This window comes from Manis pentadactyla, chromosome 6 (assembly GCF_030020395.1).
Source record: "Manis pentadactyla isolate mManPen7 chromosome 6, mManPen7.hap1, whole genome shotgun sequence".
NCBI classification, from domain to species: Eukaryota; Metazoa; Chordata; class Mammalia; order Pholidota; family Manidae; genus Manis; species Manis pentadactyla.
The window spans coordinates 11,270,544-11,294,803 of record NC_080024.1 but is presented as its reverse complement, the minus strand read 5'-3'; the positions used below and the strand labels follow the sequence as shown (position 1 = coordinate 11,294,803).

General features: G+C 42.9%; 1 long non-coding RNA gene across 1 annotated transcript; it reads left to right on the top strand.

The window, feature by feature from the left end:
- Positions 1 to 828: 828 nt before the first annotated feature.
- LOC130684223 (uncharacterized) lies at positions 829 to 2,358 on the top strand. The gene is made up of 3 exons (XR_008998409.1): positions 829 to 1,141; positions 1,651 to 1,718; positions 2,160 to 2,358. It is a non-coding gene; the product is annotated as an uncharacterized LOC130684223 (long non-coding RNA).
- Positions 2,359 to 24,260: the final 21,902 nt, after the last annotated feature.

Below are 24,260 nucleotides of genomic sequence, written 5' to 3'. Positions count from 1 at the left end.
GGGCAGAGCCCGTGCAGGAGACCCTGAAAGAAGGCACAGAACAGGGCCTTGTGAACGAGGCCCCGAGACACCGGGTAGCTTCTGCCTCCTGCTGCCCCCCACCCTCCACCTCCTCCCACTTAAGCTTCAGCAGAAAGTTGAGGAAGTTCAGGAAACATGGCCTGGACAACTGAACACAGACTGGACAGGAAGAGGGCTGCTGGTGCCCACAGCAATCCTGAGTTAAAGAGAGAAACATCGTTGCAGTCCTACCCCCGCCTCTATTTTCTGCTACAAACTGCAGTGAACGTGTGGCTCCTGAGCCCAGTGGAGTCACCTTCTCAGGGAGGTGAGCGACAGGCAAAGGGCTGGGTCAAGGTGTCCGCAGGGAAGAATGATCCAGGCCTGAGGACTTATGACAGTGCACAGGAAGGACGCAGCAATGCAGGAGGCCCCAACAATGACAGGGAGCACTTCTGGGGGTAGGGGCCGTTAAGATCCTCTCGGGGCATCTGAGGACAGGAATCCTGTCATTCGGACCTTACAGAGCCTGTAATTCTGCTCGGAGACTGGAGAGCTCCAGGCCCCCTAATTCTAATTCCACTCATATATTAATTAACCTTCGGCTTCCTCTTTTTTCCCCAAGCTACGCTTTCCCCACCCTCCCAGTCGTCCTGGAGCAATCAGATTCAAGAAGAGGTGGCCCGCAGGCCGAGCCTGTCATGTTTATTTCAGGACGCTCAGTGTGTGGTGCTGTCAAACACCCCCCTCTTCAGCCCTGCCCCCACCCCACCCCCGTGGGGTTACTAGACATGAAACGGGTCCATAAAACAAACAGACAGACTTGGGTCGAGGGTTGTCGCTAGTAAAGAGAGTTCCTGTTGTCTTAAATCACCCGCGGTGGTTTACTGCGAAATTCAGCCATTTAATCTGAAACACAGACAGAAATAACTGCAGCCGTGTGTCCCTGCAAGTCTTGGCTGAGGCCAGCTTTTACATTCTAAGCACTTTAAGTACCAAGTGGCCTGGATGGCTTGAAGCCAAACAGTAATGTTTCCTTTTGCTGTTGCTGAGAAAGGCATTCAGGAAAACAATTGAGCACAATAAGGGCCTTCCTGTTCCGGCGGGCGGAGGAGCGTGTGAACCACCCAGCAAACGTGGAGTGAGTCATCCCAGGGAACCGGGGGCTTCCTCCTCCTTTGTCCGAGGCGCTCTCAGAGGCAGCGGCTGGCAAGCTGCGACTCTGCGGACGCTCCTCTAGCTTCGCATTTTCAGAATCGATTTCTGCCACCTCTCCAGGCACCGGGGGATTTCCCTGCTAACCACAGTCAGCGTTTACGCAGGGAAATATCACAGTCTGGTTGGAAAAGGCATTGGCCGTGCATTTACCTGCAGCCAGGAAGGCAGTTCTCCAAGGGAAGGCCCCTGGGACTTGCTCTAAGAAGTTACAAAAAGTCTAAATTTCATAGGCCTTTCTTTACAAGGGGTGCTCAGACTGTATACCCCATATGTTGACTAACACATGTTTGGCTAACTGAGGCACAGCTGTAGCTGCCTTGAAGGGCAAATGGCTGACTGAGCTCAAATGAAACCAGCTGTGTATAAAATGAATTAGAATGAGACCGGAAAGAGACCACACATTATAATATGTTATGACCTTTCATTTTTCAGGCAAAGCACCTGAAATCCTAAGAGTTCCACTGCTGTGCCTGGATACATCTAAAGGACCCTGGGAAGAGGTAGGGTGGTCAATGGTTGGCTGGGAGTGGGAAAGGCAGCTCGCTCGCTCTGATTGTCCATCCCCCTGCCTTTCTTCCTCTCTGTGTCTCCTGACTGGAGAATTATGGTAAAATATTCTGCCGTGAATGGAATCTAAAGTCTGAAATATCCTTCAGAGTGTGACCCAACAGAAATGATAAACTTGACATCACCCCCCATACTGTGTTCTAGGAGTCGACACTCAATGTCCCTTAACCAAAATGTAAACCAGTTGATATTAAGTTTTGAAAGGGCAGAGGATACGCTGCCCCAAAATATGCCACCTTGAGATAGTGATTATTTTGAGCTATAGGCACTTGAAAAACAATAAATGCAGTGAAAGGCTATCAATGAACTCCCTTTATCTGCCTAAAGACAGAGCTTCCAAAATATACTCAGTTGTCTTAAATCCTTTCCCCAAGGATTCCAGCAACCCGGGAAGACTGACTCTTATTGCAGGAGAGGAGACTAGAAGTTGACACCACAGCCAAACAAACTTTGTCACAAACTGTCATCTCTCATCTTTCTTCTAAGGGCCCATCATTCATCTTTCCAAAAACTCATTTACTCTCCCCTAAGAGGCCTACCTTTGCCCTCCCCTTTCCCTATTAAAATGGTATTTAAGCCTGACTTCTGTACCACTTCTTTGAGTTACTCATTTTTCCCTGCATATCTTGCATGTATGTGTGATGTCTACTTATTAGTAAACTTGTTTTTGTCTTTATTATAGAGGTCTCAGCTATAATACTCGAAGAGAACTCATAAAAGTAGAGGGAAAATTATTTTTTTCTCCTATAATTTTAAGCATCCACTTTGCCCAAGCAAAAAGAGCTGCCACCAGCCATTCATATTTTGATAAAGTAAGATAAAAAATAAATTAATTATTCAGTACTCTATTTAAGATTATACAGGACTTTGAAATGGCTATGAGTTTTGAGTCTCTAGCCATGCCATCTGGGTAAGTCATTTGATTTATCTGTGTCTCAATTTCCTCATCTGAAAATGGAAATAATAGTGCCCAACCCACCTCAGAGGACTGTTGTGAGGATTAAAAGAGATGACCAATATGATTATTTTACTTAGTGTCTCTCCAGTGCTCAGTAAATGTGATTACTACTATTAATGATGATGACGATCTAATCAAATAGTTATTGGATTAATTTTTTTCACTGGAAGTCTAATAAGCTGGGCATGACTGAGCTGAAAGCCTAATGTCACCCATTAAGAAGGTACATCCTCTCTTTTCTGCCAAAATAAAACTAGGCTTCTAGAGGGAAGACCTTTTTGATGAAGGGTGGGGTGCTTTGTCAGATGAAAAGTATTATCTTCTTCAATTATAAGAGATAGTATTCCAAAAATACATAGGTTGTACAGGGGTAAGTAAAGGTGCTTGCTTTCTCCAACAAACTTGTTAATCACTTCAATTTACACAGAGTTCCTAGAAAGCTACATATTTAATGCACCAGACCCTCCAACTAAATAAATCAGGTAAGATAAGTAAAAACATTCATTTATGTTATATCAAAATACCTGCCAGATTTGTACACTAGCTGAATTTGGTTTATAATTAGAGGATACTCTGGGGTACACGTTCTCTTCACTAAATACGAAGTAGCCTTAAAAAAGTTGTTCAACCAAAAACATTCAAAGATCCTTTCCTGAGGATTTTTATCAATTGACAATTACTTATGCATCTCAATTAGTCAACAGGAAAACATTTAACTGAACTACCCGGAGGAATCTCAGGAGGACATTAAATTAGGCATGTCTCATTTTCGGATCACCACCTACATCCCAAAGAGAGACTCAGCTTTGATCTCAACAGTCCCGTGAAAGAAAACATTTCCACAAAGCTAATAAAATGCAAACTTGAGCAAGATTTTAATCATGTGGGCAGAAAAGTCGTAACAATTCTGGTTAAGATACCCAACATTTCTGCAGTGGTCTTGTCAGTGGCACAGTTCTCCTTCAGCTCAGTCAGGTCTTTTGGAAATGCACCGCAGGAATAGCGCAGATGCTAAAATAAATCAGATACATCCTGTGGTTCACACTTCAAAGGTAGCCACAAATTCTTAAGGTGTGATTCATAGTCATCAAAATTTACGAATCTCCTCTTTCACCACCACTCAATAGCTCTGGGATTCTCCAAATCTGTGACCCCACTGAAGTCGAGGGAATTCAGTAGGAGATTATGGATGCAGTAGGAAATGATCATGGTTATCTATCACCTGCTCGGGCCACTTGGCCAGTTAGAACCTGCATTCACTTGACTAAGAACAAGAGGGGTCCAGAGCCCATGTTTTGAAACACTAGGGGTCCACGGAAGAGCTACCGAAACATATTCAAAGCTTAGTATCTTATGGCATCTAGCTTTCTGTGCTAAAATTTGAAGATCCACCAAACTACCAAACTATTCTATATACATATGCCAGCTTTGAGAGTTTAGGAGCTATGCTATATCATCAAAGAAATGCTAGGGAGAAAAACCTATTAATTTTGTCAGCAGAAATATCCATTAATTCTTTACTCCAAAACCGGGAGTCCCAAAAATACTCAGGGAGTCTATATCAGGAATCCTACTTGAGTATTAAAATGATAGCTTTATGAGTTAGCTCTTATGAGTTAGCATAATCAACCATCCCAAAACTCAGTGGCTTAAGACAATGGCATTTATTTAGTTCACAATTCTGCAGGTTGCTAATTGGGGCTGTAAACAGAGGTTAACTGAGTGGCCCTTCTGATCTTCTGCATTTTAGACTCAGGGGTTCTTAATGCTTTTGTGGTTGACTACTAGGCCGTTTGAGACAGGCCAGTCCAGAAGGGTCTCAGCTTCAATGGCTCCACATTCTCCCATCCCCCAACAGCCTAGCCTGGGCTTATTCATAAACTGTCTGGACAGGGTTTCAAGAGAGGTGTGGAGGTGTGGCAAGGCCTCTTGGAGCCAAAGCTCAGAAGTAGCACACTGTTGTTTTCACTGCATTTTGTTGTCAAGCAGGTTATAAGGCCAACCTAGATTCAAGAAGTGGGTAATAAACCTCACTTATTGATGAGAGGATCTTCAAAGTCAAATTGCAGGCAGGAAAGTCTGTGCCCATTTTTTGCTATCTACCACAAACCTCATCCACATGTACTCCTTAATGCTACACTCACTAAACCCAACAGGACAGGATTAAGTGTCAGCAGGGACTGAGGACAGCAGTCCTGTGTAGGATCAATCAGAGCTCACCAACAAGAATGCCTGACACCCCTTGATGGCAATGCCTCCCCCAACCTGGTACTCCTGAGATGGGGAATGATCCCTTTTGGACAGCTAGGCAGCTGTCCCAGGTAATGACATCTGCAGTAAAGCTCAACTTCATGTTTCTGGGTAAACACACTGGGAGTGGGGACTTGAAAGAAAGCAGAGTTGGAATACTCTGAGCTGAGAAGCCAGAGGAAAAATCCAGGGATCCTGAGAAAAGAGGATTAAAGCCCCTCTAGGGAACCGGGATTTTCTTTCATGCTTGGTATAAACTAAAACTACTGTGATGGTTAATTTTATGTGTCAACTTGCCTGGGTCGCAGAGTACCTGGATATCCAGTCAAACCTTATTCTGGGTGTTTCTGTGAGGGTTGTTTTGGATGGGTTTAACATTAAAAATAGATAGAATGTGGGTGGGCCTCATCAGCTGCAGACCTGCATAGAACAAAAGGCTGATCCTCTGAATTCTTCCTGCCTGACCGTCTTTGAGCTGGGACGTGGGCTTTTTCCAGCCTTGGGATTCAAACTAAAATATTGGCTTTCCTGGGTATCCAGCTTGCTTGGGACTTGTCAGCCTCCAAAATCACACGAGCCAATTCCTTATAATAAATCTGTGTGCATGTGTGTGTGTGTGTGTGTGTGTGTGTGTGTGTGTGTGTGTGTGTGTGCATCTGTTGGTTCTGTTGGTTCTGTTTCTCTGGAGGATCCTAACTAATGGAACTGCTAGTGGGACATTGTGTCAGGCATGAGGACAAGGGAGCACTCAGTGTTTGGTGAAGGCAAATTGCTGGCCTCTCTCTAGGTCCCTTGATTTTTTGCAGCATGACCAAATTTTTTTCACTATTACCAATAGTCATCAAGGGAAGAATAGAAACTTTAAACATGATAAAGCCCTGGTGTCATTAGTGTCATGGTGTCATTGCTGTTGAGCTTGTTTTGCTGCAGCTATTATTATAGTAGTCACTTTATTTGGTTTGGCTATTTTTTCTTTGTTTTGGTTTTGCCTGAGATGGTTAAGCACCTCAGGTTCAACTGTGAGTCCTGTGCCCACTACATCCACCTCAATTACTCCCCATATGTGCAGTTTTTCTGGGGATGTCCCTGAAATCTAATGCACAAGATCACCTGTGCATAGATTCTCTGTCCTTAGAACCTGATAGCAGAAACAATAGGAGTAAACTCATGGTGGCCAATCACTTCCCTGATTGCTCAAGCTTCTCTCACAGTAACTAGAAGGTGTACACAGGTGCCAGAGAAATACGTTAGAAGAAAAATACACTTCGGTGGTGGGCTTCAGGTTTTTATCACAATGGCTGTGTGATTTTTTTCAACTTGGCTCAACTAAACTACAATCCCCAGAATTCCCTTTTTTAGTGTGCTCTGGTTGGAGGTGGACTACAGAGGACATCTCCTGGGAGTTAGAGAAAGAAGGGAGGCAGAAACCATCTTGTAGTAGACAATTTCCTAATGTGATTTAGGTCCCAAATCAGCTGACTTTTAAGTTACTCAACAAGGGGAGTAGTCCTGGCTTAATCAGCTGGAAGACCCTTAAGAGAAGGCCAAGACCCTCCCTGAGTTCAGAGAGGAACTAAGTTCTAAGTTTCAGCTCATGCTCCTGGTGTTTATCATGTTCCTGATCTTCCTTCCTTGACTGCCGGCCCCATAGACTCCAGGCCTGCTTAGCTGGTCCCCACAGCTGTGTGAGCCAATTCCTTGTGATAAATCTAATACCAGTTCTGCTTCTCTGGCTGAACCCTGACTGACAGAGTTGTCACCAGAAAATGAGAAGTATCTATTCAAGTCTGCCATTTAGATCTTCCACAAAATAATGGGGGCTGCAAAGGAGAGGGGGAAGCACAGATTCAAGTGCCAAATGGCCTGGAAGTTCCCCTTGCATCTTCCTTTACCAGCTAGGTGACTGCAGGCAGCTGTTTCTACAAACCTCCTTGAGCACTGTTCTTTTATTTGTAAAATAGTGTCAATACTAAGTCTAAACCTACCTACTTCACAGGGTTGTTTTGAAAAATCAAATGAGCAAATGGATGTGGAAGTCCTTTGTAGCCTGCCATACAAAGGAGAGTTTTAAAACCACCTAGCCTAAGGTTTTGAGTGAGGAAGGGCAGAGAGTGAAAGAAGAGAGATTTACTACACACCTACAGGGCACTGGAAATACAAATATAATCACCCACGTTATCTTCTCAACTGTGTGAAGGGTATTTGCCCCACATCAGAGACGAAGAAATTGTACTCAGAGAAGTTAACCAACTTGCCTAGATCACAAGATTAACCCGTTCTCCTAGATCACCATGTGAAACTGCTCTATGCCACATAAGTGCAACCTCTGTCTGTACCACCATACCATCCATCCCTTCAAAAAGAAAGATGATCATTTCATGGCACATCATGGAAACCATTCTACCTCATGGAAGACTTTCAAGAAATACTTTCAGTATATCCTCTACTCTTTGGGACCTCCAACTTTAAGTGAGGAGCCTACAGAATCTGCCTTCATTAGTGAAGCTGTTTTTATCCAATATGCCCTGAATCACAACACTTGAGAAATCAATAGGAGACAGAACCTTTTCTGCTTCGTTGCCAACCAGCAAGTTTTCTTGCCTTCATGTACAATAAAACTCTTCCCACAGAATAATGAAAGTGAAACCTCACTGGTTACTTATTTGGATTGTTCCAGTCCTCAAGTACTCAGAAAGGACACTTTACTATGTTTGTGGCCACAAGGAAATGGCTGTGGTTGGAGGTTAAAGTTATTCAACCAACAAAAGGAATTTTTTAAAAGGTACCTTTTCCTCAAAAATTTAAAGCAGCCAGGAGAATGTGAGGGTTAGGCATTTCCTGAGAGTCAAAGATCGACTATCTGAAAAGTCCTTGAGACGGTGCGTTTGCAAAATGGCAAGGAGGGACCTTCCGATTGAGAGACATTTATTGTGCAGGAGTGGAAAGTGAAATGAACCAAATACATATTCCTAGCAAACCAGGCTTTTTTCAGACACTACATTACATGTAAAGTTTAGTTAAATTAACTATCAAAAGAAAAAAAGGAGAAAAACCCACAGCACTTATTAGACACCCACCAAATATTAAGTTTGACATTTTAAATCATTTTTCCCTTACTTCTCATGAGATTTTGTGTCAGTATTTATTTGCCTACTTTAATAATGAGGAAACTGACAGTCTGAGGGGTCACATCCATAGTTCGTGAGAGCTCAGCTGGTATTCAAACCCAGTTCAAGTCAAGGGATTTATAATCTTTACTTTTTGCAATTCTGTGGTCTTTAGTTTAAATGCATATACACTGTTTTTATAATTTAATAAATAAATTAAAGGTGCAGACCTTACCACCTTGACTCAAAAACAAAATTGAACCCAGTGTACAAAAAAAAATCAATTCCATTTAAATCTTTGTGAACCTAATTAATCACAGTGTTAGATTCTCATTACTTCGTAGGTAGGGGCCAGAGAATGTCGGTTCCTTCTCCTTTCATGGGCTTCTCCTAGTGCAATCTTTCATGTCTTAGGGACCATGCCTTACCTATTTATCCTATACTGAATATTAAACTTGTAGCTTGGCACACAGAGGATGCCAGCAGATTAATAAGTGCTCAACAACCTTTGTAACAATGCAAACCTTATATAAGCCTTGTGCTTGAAAACTTGCAACCACTTTCACTTTTCTTACTGTCTGTGATGACCACAACCCTGTGTGTGAATCAGGGCCCCTTGTTATCAGCCCCATTGTATAAATGAGGAGACTGAAACTCAGGGTAAACTGATTCATGGGCTCAGACACAGAGCCAATCATGACACCTCTCAGATTTGACCACAACCAGATTTCTTGAGTACAAAGAACAGAGTCTTTTTTCCTACTGTAAACAGTCCCTCATTACGGAATATCAATTTTTGTTAATGATTGGTCAAAAATGCCTCCTATTTAAGTAAAACACTGAAATGAACAGCCTGGGATGATCCCAACCTACCAGTTACAGTTTGAGTTTATCCGAAGTGTTTGAATGGCACTGACCATCTTATAAACTAGACCAGTAGTTGTCAACCCTGATTTTGATCACTGTGGGGTTGGGGAGAGATGTCTGAGATCCATGCAAGAAGGGACAGCAGGTGAAGTCTATTTAGCACCCAGAGGAACTGTCATTACCATCAGGAGGGTTAGCCATGACCCAGTCAGTGGGAAAAAAAAAATAGATAGTGGGGAACCAGCACCCTAGAATGAGTATCAGAAGGCCAAAACAAACAAATAAACAAAGGCCAGAACAGGGAAGATTGGATATATTTGGTTAGCTTATGTGTTGACACAACCTTTTCTTTTTTAATATTTTTGTATTAGGTTAAAAATTGGATAATTTTTAAGAAAAACTTTTATGTGTTTATATAACATTGGGTTTGGAGAACTGCATCCATTGCAAAAGTAATGCAAGCCGAAAAATGTGCGACTGTGTGTGTGTGTGTCTTATGATATGAAGTTAATTGAAATTAAAATGTTTAAAGGGATTTATTTTCCCTTGAGCTATTCCCATGTGTGAAAAGCAACACGTTTTATTCTCAATTACCCACAGTCTTATTTGCTCTCCACAAATACTTGGAGGACATGACTAAGCCAAGTTATGCATTACTCAATGCTTTTAAGCAGTATCTCTTAAACTTTTGTACCTCGATCTAATCCCTGGTCATAGCCTCTGGGAAATTCAACACTGTGCAGAAAGAGCCTTTTGCTTATGGTCTTGTTTAAAAGAACTTGTCGCCCAAAAGTCATGGGACGCATTGCTGACTCAACCTGAAGAAGGATTTCAGGTTGGGTCAGTAACATGGCCCAGGGGTGGAGGCCGCCAAAGCTTTGCCTTCAGGCCAGGTCACAGCAAGTTTATGGAGAGACTGGATGGATACCTGCCATGACTGCTGGGACTTGCCCCCAAACTTCTCTCCCATCTCCCCTTCAAATCAGCATATTTGTGTGTTTTCCTAGCAGGTAATAGAAAAGAAACCGCTTTTTCTCTTCCCTCTGCCTTCTCTTGGGAAAGATTACAACTTCCAAATATTCAGCAAGCTGATGTATCTTTTGTTTTTGTTCATTAAAAGCCAGGTATGTATAGATTTGGCAATGAAAGCACTTCTCCAAGTGCTCCAAGAAGGGTGAAATGGGCGTATAACTGTCCCCAGGTTCCAGACACCCATTTTGTTACCTCTGAATCAGTTGCAGGCAGACAGTCTACTCTTGCCTGTGCACGACTGTGAGACCACCAGGTAATAATTTACACCAAGACTGAGGCATTTCTCATGTATCTACTGCCCCTAAGTTCCCCACACCAGCCTGGGAGTTAAAACATCACAAAACAGCAGTGGCTGAGTTTCCTTGACTGTCAGTTCCCCTCAGGCTCTTTCCAGTCCCACTCAAAGTCCTGGCTGCTCATTAGTAAGAGTGCCCCCAGTGGGAGCTCACGTGTGCCATGGACAAGCTTCTCTTCCCCACTGCGGAGTGGCCACCCTCTACAGACTCTCAGAGAGGCCTCCCTTAACCCCATGCCTCTCTGCTGGCCCTGCTCTGGCCCTGCTATAAAAAAAACTGTCTCCCTAAAAAGCATTGGTTTTCTGCCTGTTCCTGAAGAAGTTGGTTGGGCTCAGCCACACACCCTGTTGCCAAACCCCCCCAACCTCCCTCTCCCCAGACAATGGCATGCATCAGATGCTGGAGTCCCAGGGTGGGGTGGGGGGATTCATTTTTAAGGAATTAGGTGACAAGATTGCATAATCTTCAGTGCAAGCCCTTAGGCTTGGAGACCCAGGGAAGAGTTGATGTTGCAGTTCAAGTCCAAAGGCAGTCAGCTGGCAGAATTCCCTCATTTGAAGAAGTGTCAGTCTTTTTTCTCTTAAGATCTTCAGTTGATTGGATAAGCCCACCCACATTACAGAGTGTAATGTGCTTTACTCAAAGTCTAATGATTTTAATGTTAATTTTGTCTAAAAACATATCCTCACAGAAACATGTAGAATAATACTTGAGCAAATATCTGGGTACCATGGCTCAGCCAATAGACACATCCAAGCAACCATCACGCTGCCCTTCTCCTCTTCTGCTTCTGTTCTGGTAGCCCTCCTTGGGGTTCCACCTTCCTCTGGGTTCTCAGCTCTCCAGGACACAAGTGGCAACATCTGGGCACATTTTTGACTGTCACAACTGGGGGATACTACTGGCATCTAGTGGGTAGAGGCCAGGGATGCTGCAAGACATCTTACAAGGCAGCAGACAGCATCCAACACAGAGAATTTTCCAGTCCAGCGACAATAACAGCACTGCAGTTGAGAAACCCTGCTCTAAATGACCTGCTCACTTGCTGCTCTCCAGCCCCGTTCACTATGCTTCAGTGGCTCTGGCCTCCTTTCAGGTTAGAGAACATGCCAATTCCTTCCCTCCTCGGGGTCCTTGCAACTGTTATTTCCACTGCAGGAACCACTCTGCTCCTTGCATGGCTGGTTCCTTGTCATCTTTCAGGTTTCACCAAGAAATCCTGCCCCTACAAGGATAACCCCCCAATCCTCCTCCAATTCATTCAACTGAATTTCCTCACCGCCAGCTGATGTTTGCTTGGCTTAATCCCCCTTATGGGGGTCTTACCTCTTACCCACCTTGAATTCTGCTAGACTAGGCACCATTGCTATACCCCAGCAACAAGGGGCAAAACTGGAACATAGTAACTGCATCCAACAAATACTTGTTAGATCAAGGAACGGAGGGAAGTCTTAGACATTTTTAGCAAATGCATTTCTCCCCAAGGTTTTGCTTTCACACACTCCACCAACTCAGATGTGCATTTATAAGATTTGTCACCATGACAATTGTTTCTATAGACTGCCCCTGACCCCAGAACACTGAGTCACTATCTCTGAATCGAGTATGTGAGCCCAGATCTTGTGTCAAGGGCACCTCCCTCCCAGGACACAATGTGGTCCCTTGGGGCATGTCTGAGCTCTACCTCCTTAGTCTTCCTAACATGCAAAGACTTCAGCTTAGATTCAAATAGGACCTTGCTACAGAAATAACACTTGATTAGGACCCTTGCAAAGGACTAACCACCAAAAGGGAGTAGCATTCAGAACAGTAGCAGACATCATTACAAGTCACTTTAAAAATACAGCCAATTGCACTACCTGTGACCACAGATCCCATCTCGCAGAAATACGCTAAAGTTCATCGAGCTGGACCCACTGGATCTGCATCTCAACCTGTCTATCCTGATTCTTCTTTCCCCCTTCCCTCTTTTTTACATTTTGCCATGTTCTTATGGTGGCGGCCAAGAACACACAGATGCCTCCCAAGTGACTCAGCATGTGGTTATTTATGTTTATTTTTTCCCTCTGCTCTTTTCCCTATAAATTTTATAATGCCTATAGGCTGCAGGGAAGAGAGAGGGAGAAGGCTCACTAAGGAGGTTGGCATGCATCATGCATCACTTCTGCCCACCTTCCATTAGCCAGACCGCATCATATGGTCACACCTAATTGCAGGTGAGGCCGTGAAAATCATCTATGTGTCCAAGAGCAACAGGAAGAGGGAGACACAAGGTCCATCTTTCCCACCACATAGAAAAGATGGTGCTGGAAAATGAAACCAAAACAAAGCAAAGCAGGGCAAACGCTGAGAGGAAGAGGATCTGGGGAACATTATTTGAGTCGCTGGATAAAGCCAGGTCTGAAGTTGAACCAGTTACCATACCCAGTACCAAAGAAAGAATTCCTGTATTTACCGAAATAGAGGGGGCAGATAACAAGAATTTTTAAAACTGCAATAGATGTGTGGATTGGCAGGCGCTTGAGTGCCACCCCGAATCCTCTTGGGTGCACCACTTCCTCAGCCACTGCTTGGGGAGCATGACTCAACCATGGGAACGGCTGAACAACCGTTGTGAGCAGTCCAGAAGCGCAGCGAGGCGATCCACACGGGGGCTGCCCGCGACCACGGCTGTTCCGGAGCCCGTGGATGAACGCTCCCCCTCATGCCCTCTAGGGGCTCCACTCGGAGGCACATTTCAGAGGGCTCCCGTCTCAGGCTGAAATGAGGCTTCCCATGATTCCACTCCTTTCTCAACTTTTTGCCCTCCTTTCCCATGTTTTAGTTTCATTTTCCAGCAGAAAGTCCCACAGGGTCAAGGACGAGGTGCCCTCCGTGGTGGCCAATTCAGTAGCTCATGCTGGAGTTACTCCCGTTCCTGCCCTTCCTCACTCCCCTCTGCCCCTTTCCCCTGCTCTCTGGGTCCATACTCGCTAATAAACTCCCTGCACACGACGCCGGCAGCCTCTGCCCTTGAGGAACCCTGGCTAACACAGCTTTTTGACTGATAGAGGGAAACTTCAACGCACTCATCTGAGCCGTGATTCTCCTCGAAGAAGAGGCAGGGTGCAGAACTTCCCAAAGGGATTTGACTGGACCACTTGTCTTTTCCTTCTTAGGAATTTATTTAGATGCCTGTGGAACTAAAATAAACTTCATTTCTATCCATTTTGCATCTTGATTAGGTGGTATCTAATTTTCTATATATTCCCCAAAAGATCACAAGAACTGAGGGGGGCAGACATTGATTGATGTGTGAATGAGCCTCGGCAAAGTTAGACACACAATAAATAGGCAAAAACACTTGAAGTTAGGTGAATAAGATGCTTATGGGTGGAATAGATACTCCAATTTTGAACTGACATTTTCAATGATGTTTAAATAGGATATTTTCTGCTTTTATTTTACTTAACTGGAACAAAGTAAAAAGTTTTAACTCTGAACCTTTGTAAACAGCACACTGATGTACTTTCTCTCCTTTTTCTTCATTGTTTGTCCTTCTTCCTTGCATTTCCTCCACCGTTCTTTGTCTGTTTTGTTTTGTTTAAAATTCAGAGGAAAAAAACTGCAGAAACACTGAGTCAATAAATCAAAACTGTGTTGACTCCCATGGTAGGGAAAGTAGTTAAACTACTGAGAATTCCAAAATAGATGTATTTCTTATGGGAAAATCCTCACCATGCCTTCTGCTCCCGCAGATTATGAAACTGATTTACCCGCACGTTCTGCAGTGTTTATAATCTTGGGCATAGTATTCTTTCAAGGAAGTCCTTCCTGCCTCCCACCCCCACCCCCATGAACTCTGCTTTTTACTGATGGTGTGTGCACAGCCCAAAGGCTGAAACCTCAGTGAGAAAGTCATAAAGTGTTTATAAGAAATCATTAATGTTCGGCCCATCTTAGATTTGGAGGTGTAGTTAAGAGCAGAGTACTTGTAAGGTCCCCTAATGTTCATGTTTATTAATGGTTAGCAAATCGTGATGATCAATCAAACTTGAAATGTGTGTGTTGTCTCCTTGAGCCCTGAGTGGTAGGGATTTTCCCTGTTTGTTCCCTCCTCTGATCACTTACATAGATAAGGAACTTTGCTCTGTACAACAGTGATAAATTTATTATCATTATTAAGAGCCACCATCTATTAAGCAATGATTCTTTGATTCTATTAGTCTTTTATATACATTATTGTGTTTAGCTTTAGTTTCACAAAGATCCTGTGACATAGGGATTGATATCCCCACTTTACAGAGAGGTGAAGGAACTGGCCCCAAATCACATAGCCAGTTAAGTGGCACAGATGGGATTCAGACCCGCATTTATTCACCTTTAAAACCTGCACTCCATTTTTCTGACATGAGAGGTATAGAGATTTGCAAAGTTAAATGATACATGTGCTTAGTACTGCCCATGGCACATAATAAATTCTCAAAAATCATTGCTTCTAACTCCAACCCTTCAAACCTATAAGTAAAACATTAAATGCCTCAAACTAATAATAGGAGGTAAGATGACAAAGTCAATAAACGCATTAACAAAGTGCAGAATAAATGAATGAATTTAACTAATAGCTATCCTTAAAGGGTTCATAGTTGTAGACATAATTTCCCCTCCTTAATTGATTTTTCCATGAGCTAGCTGAATGAGATGTTTATTCCCATTGAACAGAAAATGTTGAAGATGGTTAACTGAGTGACTAGGCTATGGGAAAGGCACTCTGGTATCGAGGTTCTGGAACATATAAGTGACAAGTGTTTCTCATTGTGCACATCAAAGACCATATTCCAGCTGCATGATGGACATACCCTAAACTGATGTTTATATCAAAATAGCACAGAAATTGTTAAGAAAGGAAGATATCTCAGCAAGCTATTAAGTGCTGAGTCACTTTACCTAGAAAGACTGTGTGATTCCTTCCCTAGAAATGTAGACAATTTCTAACTCACAATCTGCGTTCCAAAAGTGGGTCAGCTACTTGGAGTCTGTCACTCAGAATGTTCTTTCCTACATTTGCATGGTGCAGCAGGTCCTGGGGCCAACCCACCGAAGCCTGTTTCATGCTCAACACAGCCAACATGCACTGTGGTTACAGTGACCTGCCCACTGTGGGCAACAGTGGGAAAGTGCTGCTGGGAGTCCAGCCCAACTCAGCAAGAATACGCCTCCCACACTGTGGCCCTGGCAGCAGATGGGAGCTACCTTTCATCTCTTACCTGCTACCTGCTAACCAGGAAGTAGGGGCTAAGGTCCATTGGGCCTCAGAGCCCAGGACAGTGGCTGTAAAGGAGACGAGGCCGGAGGAAAGATGAAGGGCTCCATGTTGGCATTCCAGATGCCAACAGACAGGGAAGGCTGGACACTCCCGGAAATCTCTGGGGATATTTCCTATTCTGTGTGAGTTTCTTATTACATGTTCCCAGGGCTTACTTCTTCCAAGGGCTTCCTATGGCCATTCTTCTTTCCCTTGCACATGGAGAAGAGATTCAAATTTCCCCATCTTTCTTTGAGGACTTTTTCTAATATGTTTCACTGCATCTGATGTTTCTCAAAATATGAGCTGCAGACACTTTGAGATGGAAGTTCTAAAATATGATATGAGGGGGACACGGCTGGACTTGAGCCCCGTGTAATGGACCACTCGGTGACTCGGCTTTCTGTCATCCGTTCTCCCTTGTTTAGGGCACAGCATGCTCAGTTTGTTTGTGGGCACCCCTCCCCATTGGAGGGACTGCGAATAAAGGGTGTCCTGCTCTGCCCTGGCCAACAAGTGGGACTCAGATCGAAGCCATACCTAATCCCTCCTGAGACATTGGTTCTTGGGAAGAATTATACACAATGAAGGGAAAAAGTGACTCCTTGTTAAAGTGATTAGAAATGAATTCATTTATGCCTGCGTTTATTCAATGAATGTTACTGAGCACCATTTCAGGAAATAAGGATTTGGAAGTAAACGAATTAGACAAAAATCCCTACCCTTGTGAGGTTCACATTCCATTGGGCGTAGGGGTAAACAGTAAAAAGTAAAATAAATAAAATATGTAGTCTTTTAATAAGGACTATAGAGAAAAATAAACCAAGGGAGGGAGACAGGGATGGCAAATGGAAGCAGCTCTCCCTGAGATGACATTTGAATGAAAACCTGAAGGCAGCAGGGGAACAAGCCAGGAGGCTCTCGGGGAAAGATGGATTACAAGCAGAGGAAACAAACGCAAAGGCCCGAAGGGAAGTGGGCCTAGCAAGGTCAGAGATAGGCAAAGAGGCCGGTGCAGCTGGAGTCCGTCAAGGAAGAGGGAGAGTGGTGAGGAAGAGGGGAGAGCTACTGCAGGGATAGAAACGGGCAGAACCTGAAAAGCCCTTTGGAAGCACTTTGTCTTGTCTTGTAGGCCTGTCTCAGTCAGCTACTGCTGGGAGAGAAGTAACCACAGACTCTCTGTGGCATACCATGAGCAAGTATTTGCTCACATACCTACAGATCTGCTTAGAGCTAGCCAAATCTAGGTTGGACTCAACAGGAAGCATTAAGTAGCAAGTTGGGTCCTTGTCTGCTCCAAGTACTCTCTCATTCTCCTCCAAAAACTGAGCTAGCCAGGGCATGTTCTCCCAGTGAGAGCAGGGTGCAGAGGGCAAGTGGAAACACATAATAACTGTAAGACTTAAACTCAGAAATAAGACATCATCATTTGTGCCCATGTCCCCCCTTTACTGTCTGCTTGCTTAAAGCACACACACGGCCAAACCCAAGTCAAGGAAATGGGGCAGCATACCTCACCTCCAGTGAGAGGAACTCGCACAAATAGAGATGGAGAATAAGGACTAGTAACTCAGTATACCAGAGAGCCACTGAAGGTTCTAAGTAGATGGGTGACCTGATCTTTCATTTAGCAAATCACTCTGTTTGAAATAGACTGAATGAGAGACAAAGTGAAAGCTGGAAGATCAGTTAGAAGCTATGGCATTAATCCGTGTGAAATTATTGGTGAAATCCATTTGTGGCATAGATCAGTGTGATACCAGAGGTGTTAGTGAGAAGTAGGTAATTCTGAAAATATTTTGAAGCTAGAATCAAAGTTTTAACTTGATTGAACAGGAAACATGATTCAAAGTTTTTAAGTTAAGCAACTGTAAGTATACCGTTAGCACTTTTCACATTAAAAAAGCTGCAGGGATTGTGAACTGGGGGAAAGGGAGGGTGGGACCTCAGTTTGGGACATGTCTAGTTTGTCATGTCCATTAGACATCCAAGTAGAGATATCAGGTAGGTGGTTGGATATAAAACTGGGGTTCAGAGGAGAGGTCTGGACTGGAAATATAAATTTTAGGGTCATCAGCACATAGATGGTGTATATTCATTTTCTATTGCTCTGTAACAACTTACCACAAACTGAGAAGCTTAAAACAATATCTACTTCTATCCCAGTGGTTCTGTGGGTCCAAAGTCCACACACAGTGTGGCTTGGTTCTTTGCTCAGGCTCTCACAAACTAAAATCAGGGCACTGGCTGGGGCTTTAATGAAGCTTTGGCCTTCCTCCAAGCTGGCTTCTTGACAGCAGAAGTCAGCCCCTTGCAACTGTAAGATTGAGACCCCATTTCCTCACTGGCTATTGCTCAGGGCCACTCTCAGCTCCTGGAGGTTCCCACAGCGCCCTGCCATGTGGCCGTGTCTATGGCATTATTCAGCTTCAAGGTCAGCAAGAGAATCTCTCTCTCATAGAATCTGTCACCCCAGGAAGGGCCCAGCCTCTTTTAAGAGCTCAGCTGATTAAGTTAAGCAAATTTAGGATAATCCTCCCTGTTGATGAACTCAAAGTCAACTGATTAAGTAACCTGATCGCAGAAGTGATATGCCATCATATTCATAATCTCACCCACACTCAAGGCGAGTGGATTATATAAGATTTGTATACCAGAGTGTGGTTGTTAATTTCAGGTGTCAACTTGACTGGGTTAAGGGCTGCCCAGATAGCTGGTAAAACATTATGTCTGGGTGTGCCTGTGAGGGCATTTCTGGAAGAGATTAGCACCGGCATGGTAGAATGAGTAAAAAATATTGACCTCGTCAATGCAGGGGGCCACCTTCTAATCCACTGAGGACCTGAATAGAACAAAAAATCTGAGATAGAGTGAATTTTCTCTCTATTGAGCTGGACTCCATCTTCTCCTGCCCTTGGACAAAGTAGCCCCTGGGTCTGGAGTCTTTGGGTTTGGACTAGAACCACACCACTGACTTTCCTGGAACTTCAGCTTAAAAGAAAAGATGACAGAACTTCTCAGCCTCTGTGATCATGTGAACCAATCCATCATAATAAATCTCTATGTATATACATATTATAATTATGATTCATTATATTATTATATATATACATATCCTATCATTGGTTCTGCTTCTCTGAAGAGCATTGACTAATACACAGCAGGTGAGAATCTTGACTCCCATCTTATAATTCTGATGACTATAGATAATTAAAAGTCTTGAGATTCAATGAGATCACAAAGTTGAGTTAGATACCTCTTTTTTGGTTCAGCCCCACTGTTTTCTGCTTGGGTGTAGTGGATGGAGAAACAAGGGGAAAATGCAATTGGAAGACTGTAACAAATATTGAAAGATTCATGTCACTAACAGCCCCCATCCCGTCCCTGCCTTCCAGAACTCTGTTTTCTGTTGTTGTTGTTTTTTGCTGTTTTTATTGAAGTGTCTTTGCTAGACAATCTTATATTGGTTTCAAGTATACAAAACAGTAAGAACCTTGCTTTTTAAAAAGCAACAAGGTATAGTACCAAAAGCAAAGGATTTAAAATCTGTGTTTAGGCACTTACACTTCCATTCACTATCTATGCAAGTTTAAGCTCATTACCTAACTTTTCTGCATCTCCTTTTCCTCATCTGTCAAATGCAATAATACTACCTTGCTCTTAGGTTATTGAAAGGATTAAACGAGATAATGCATGTAAAAGCATTTCGATTGTGTGCTAAGCAACAATGATATTGCTATGGCTATTGCCTGTGTTACTCCCTGAAATAGGAATTGAAAGGATGACCTCCCTTTGTCTCAGCATTGCAGAGCACACACACATCAGAAACTTTAAGAGAGAAGAGCTGCCCATAGCATGGGGCTGTAGCAGGGCTTCCTCAAATCCCCTGACCTAATCATGACTCACTAATATTATCTGGCACTCCTCGTTCATCTGAACTTCACTTTGGACTAGATAAAAAATTAACAGGTAGAAAAAACAAAACGAAAACCTACATAGCTGAATGATGCTATGTGTATGCACACTGAGGCAATAAAGTGGGGATCATAAAGTCCAGAAAATGTAAAAGCAATTTTAATGTTAAACATTCATTTAGTGAGTGCAAATTCAAATGGAGGCATAATTTATGGCTTGGCTCCAAGTTCTCCTCCATCAATGCAGAGAAACATCACCTACGATGAGTATGACATGGTGTCGATTCTCATGAGCACTTTTTACTATGCAAATACACTATATGACAACTTCACAAATGTTATATGGATAAACTTGGCAGATGTTTCCCCACATTTATCTACACTAAAGCTCTCTCATCTGGTATATTTAAATTTTTTCCTTATATTACCTTCTGCATATCAACTATTAGTATGTGCCAAATCTGGCTTTTAATGATTCTCAATAAATCTCACAGTTCAAATAATGAAGCTAATCAAATGTATCTACTACTACAAGGTTTATTTTAATGTTCCTTGACTTCAAGGATTATTGTCTTCCTCAAAGTAAAGATAAGGATGAGTCAAATGTTCCTTTTCAGAGTGCCTCTTATTCATCAGTGCTTTAAATAAAATCGGCTGCCATCTAGTTATAAATGACAAAGTTTAAGTATATATGAAACTCATCCTATCATTTTCTTGAGTGTAGATGCCCCAGCACCCAAATCTCCCACGTCAAGGGATTCAATGACATCACAAGCCACAGAGAAGGGCCAGAGGTTGGGACAAAGGTGATTGAAGTTTCTCTTGACCTAATGGTCCCTGGTTGACATGCTCTGACCCTCATCCAAGTTTCATCTTAGCTAAATCATGATATTTATAAGATAGAAGAAAACAATTGCATGCATCACTAAAGCAGGGTGGGGAGGGAATTTTGACCATCAAAAATGCAAATGTGTGCTGGGAAAAATAATGAAAGCAAGATTTGACCTATGAGTTCCTAATCTCTACTTTCCCATTTCAATATGTAAGGGCTTGTTGGGAGAAGGAAAAGTAAGTAACTGTAGGAAATAATGAGCACTGTTTTGTAATTTATCTATATTCTGTACATGAGATTAACACATCAACAAACTCAACTGGTTTCTGAGTCACTAGGTTATTGATCACATCTGTCATTGTGTCTGCTTCTAACTCCATCAGACCATCCCACGAAGTCCTGATTTAATGTCTTCAGTGGTGACAAGAGCCTCTGTGGAATGGCTCGTGATAATTACTAAGCAATGCCTAATTTAACTAAAAAATGGGAAAAACTTGTAAAAGTTAGAAAATTATTACAAATATGTCCTCTTTGACTACCATTGTTTGTGCACATTTCTCTTCCTTCTACTTTTTTACTTTCTCATGCTTTTTTTTTTCTTCTTTTTTCTCTTCCATGTTTACAGTAAGACATCAGGAGTTTCCTGGGTGCTATTAAAAACCAGAGATTATTCACTCTCAACTCATATTATTTAGGATTAAGGATATCTTTTCTACGGTTTCATCACATTTCCTGGGAATTACTTCAGATGTAACGATCCAGTAAGTTCACTATTGTGTAGAATTCATTCAACTGAGTTTCCTTTAAATCAAATGCAGAAATTGACTCCAGCTTTCGACCCGGAATGTTCATAATGCAAAACCAACAGGAAGCCCACTGAAGTAATAGGGAGGAGGGAATGGATGAGGAAGGGGATCAGATGCCAAGAAATAAAGCCCTTTTCATGATAAGAGAAGTCTAGCAACCACAAACCAATAAGGAAGGCCCTGGGGCTGCCTTCCCAAAGAGATGCCAACCAGGAGAGCTGATTTTGAATTTAGAGGAAGGGACTACATGCCAGGGACCCGTGAGGCCGTGTGGACCAACAGAGAGGCCGTGGGGATGGTCAAAGCAGTGAAGCCCCCGAATCAGGACTTTAGTGTTTCATCCCAGATTCTCTGGCACCAGGTGGGTGGTTCTGTGACGGTCATTCAGTTTGTCTCCCTGAGTCTTAGTTACCTTATCTGTATGATGTAAATGATAAACATTTACTCCAGAGGATGTAAGCTCAAATGATATCAATAGTGGCAGCCCTTTTTAAAGTGGAAAGGGGGTTTGCATGCTAATGTTAGCTATTATTACTATTTGCTAGACTTGTGGCCCAACCTATGATCTTTGTCTAGAACACTGGACAGGTCTCCCCATGAACATAGCATGATTTAGAGGGTTTCAAGGAAGATCTCAGAAAAGGAGACTTGATCTCTGATTAAGGGAGGGAAAAATCGTATCTCTAGGCTACTCAGGTAGAATGCTGACCCTCCTGCAAGTTGCAAAGTATGGAAAGCTAATTGCTGGTTTCCCACTCCCTTCTCTATATTCTACCTCATACAGTCCTTCCCCAGGAAATATTTTTCTTTTACTCCCTTTCCTGCTCTATTTTTTCTCCTGGACTCAAAACCAGATCACAGAAATGAACATTAATAAACCCATTACATTAGTTACATTAGCTTTTTTAAAATCTAAAGGTTTGAGACAGAATGCATGACCCACGTATCTAGAAGTCTTGATAAGAGTTGGGTGGCCCAATGACTGGGCAATGTCAGGCAATACTCAGGTTCTATCTCTCGGTTCTGCTAAACACAATGTCAGCTTCATCCAAAGGTTTTCCTTGTGGCTATAGGATGACCACATGTATCAGTTAGGGCCCCATGCTGTTTCTTTCATGTCCATAGAGGGACAAGTGAATGGGGAAAGGAGAGGAGAGAAAACAGAGATGCATTCCCCAGCCACTGAATGAAAGCCTTCTTTTCTATGCTTGACTGATACACAGCTTTCACTCTGGATCTGGCTTTACATGGAATGCTGTGCTCTGAGTTCCTGAACCAGTCGCTGATAAAGGGAAGAACATTGCCATGATTGGCTGAGACAAATAGGGTTCCCCCTCCCCGGAGCTAGATCAATCCCCCAATCCTCATTGCTGCCACACCCTGAGGTGGTGAGGGGAGGGGCTTTGTAGAGTCAGCCACTTGGAGCATGCTGCAGAGGAAAACGTTATTGATGATATTTATCAAATGAGGAAATGAGACAAGGGAATGAATCTCTGAAATTTTAGATTTCAGAGCCCAGATTAGAAAAGGCTCCCTTAACAACTCTAATGTCATGTCCTAGAAATAAGAGACAGGATTTGGGAGGCAAGGAGATCTCTCAAAGTCAATGTGAAAGAAGAGTCCTGGAGTATAAATCAGTCCAGGATGAGTTTTACCTAAAGAATTGTTTACCTACAGAACAGCCCAGAAGAGATGACAGTTTGGGAGTGGAGACAGGGGGACTCAGAAATTGAATAAAGGCTGAGAAATAGCAAAATGAAGAGAAGATGAAGGTGTGAATGTTAATTGAGACTAGAGGTCGGGGTCAGCCAGTGGGGCCGAAAAAGTTAAGACTTAAATCAGAAAGAAATGGGAACAAGGGGTCTTTGGGGCAAGTCTGATGGTAGTTACACATTCTCAGAGGAGCCACTGTGACAAGGCTTAGCCCTCAGAGGTAGTATTTAAACTATCAAGTGAGAAAAGGGGGTGCTTTATTTGGCTTTTACTGTGCAGCATTTTTATTTTTTTCTATATCACTCTATATGTATAACTCAACAAGCTAAATGAATTATCTCATGAAGAGGATATCCTCTATAAATACACAGTATTTCTGAAGCAGAAATTCTGTGATAATATGGTATAAAATGGTTTGAGGAAGTCTCTGGTAACACCTATCATTATATTTTGTTGAATTAACAAGACTACCTTCCAAACGGTATCTTCCGAAGTAGAGGAGACCCCAGTTTGGGTTGCATTTGTTAGCCGTTTATACTTAGGCTTTCTATTCAAGATAAGTCTGCTTTGGGCATTGCCTCAACAAACAGGTAACCCTCTGCATTAATCCTGACTCTTTGGGTTTCAAATAATGGAAACTCAACTCAAACCAGCTCTAGCAAAGCAAGGCAGTCCCACATTTCTGGAAGGTCTAGAATCATCGTCGATTCTAGGCACAGCTGTTATCAGGATTTAAATTATGTCTTCAGGACTCCGCTTCTCCATTATCCTCCTCTCTCTTGATGTTTGGCTTCATTCTTTTCCCTGTGTCTCTCCAAGACGACCTCCAGTGGTGGCCAATCACATCCTCCCGGATTAGCAACTCCAGCAAAAAACAGTTAACTCCAACTGAAAAATTGTAGATGATGAGGCAGAGATTGGCTCCGATTGGCCCACGTGCCACCTTTGAAGCCAATCAGTGAAGCCCTGCCAAAGGGATACTCTGAGTTATGTGCCCGTCTCTGGGGTCAAGAGAAGGCAAGCCACGGTGACCAGCAGCCCCACCACGCTCACATGGAATGCGCAAAATTAGCATCAGAGGGAAATAAGAGCTGTGATGAGGACACTGGACAATCAGGCAGGGCAGTGAGGGGCTGCAATTACCACAGTCTTACCTACTCTCTAGGTTTTAAAGTTATTCCATGAATTCCTGAAAGAGAATGGGAGCATGTTCAACTCTGCACCTTGAATATAAAGTCATGGTAATTCCCATCTGCACAAATCGGAGTAATATTCTGAGTTTTCTCACCTAATAGATTATGTAAGAGTTCAACAAATTTAATATAGCAAAATATTTAGTAATAAACATCATTAAGCAGATGAAGAATATTACTGAGATGAAAGTGCTTACTAACCTCAAGTGACGTTTAGCCTAAT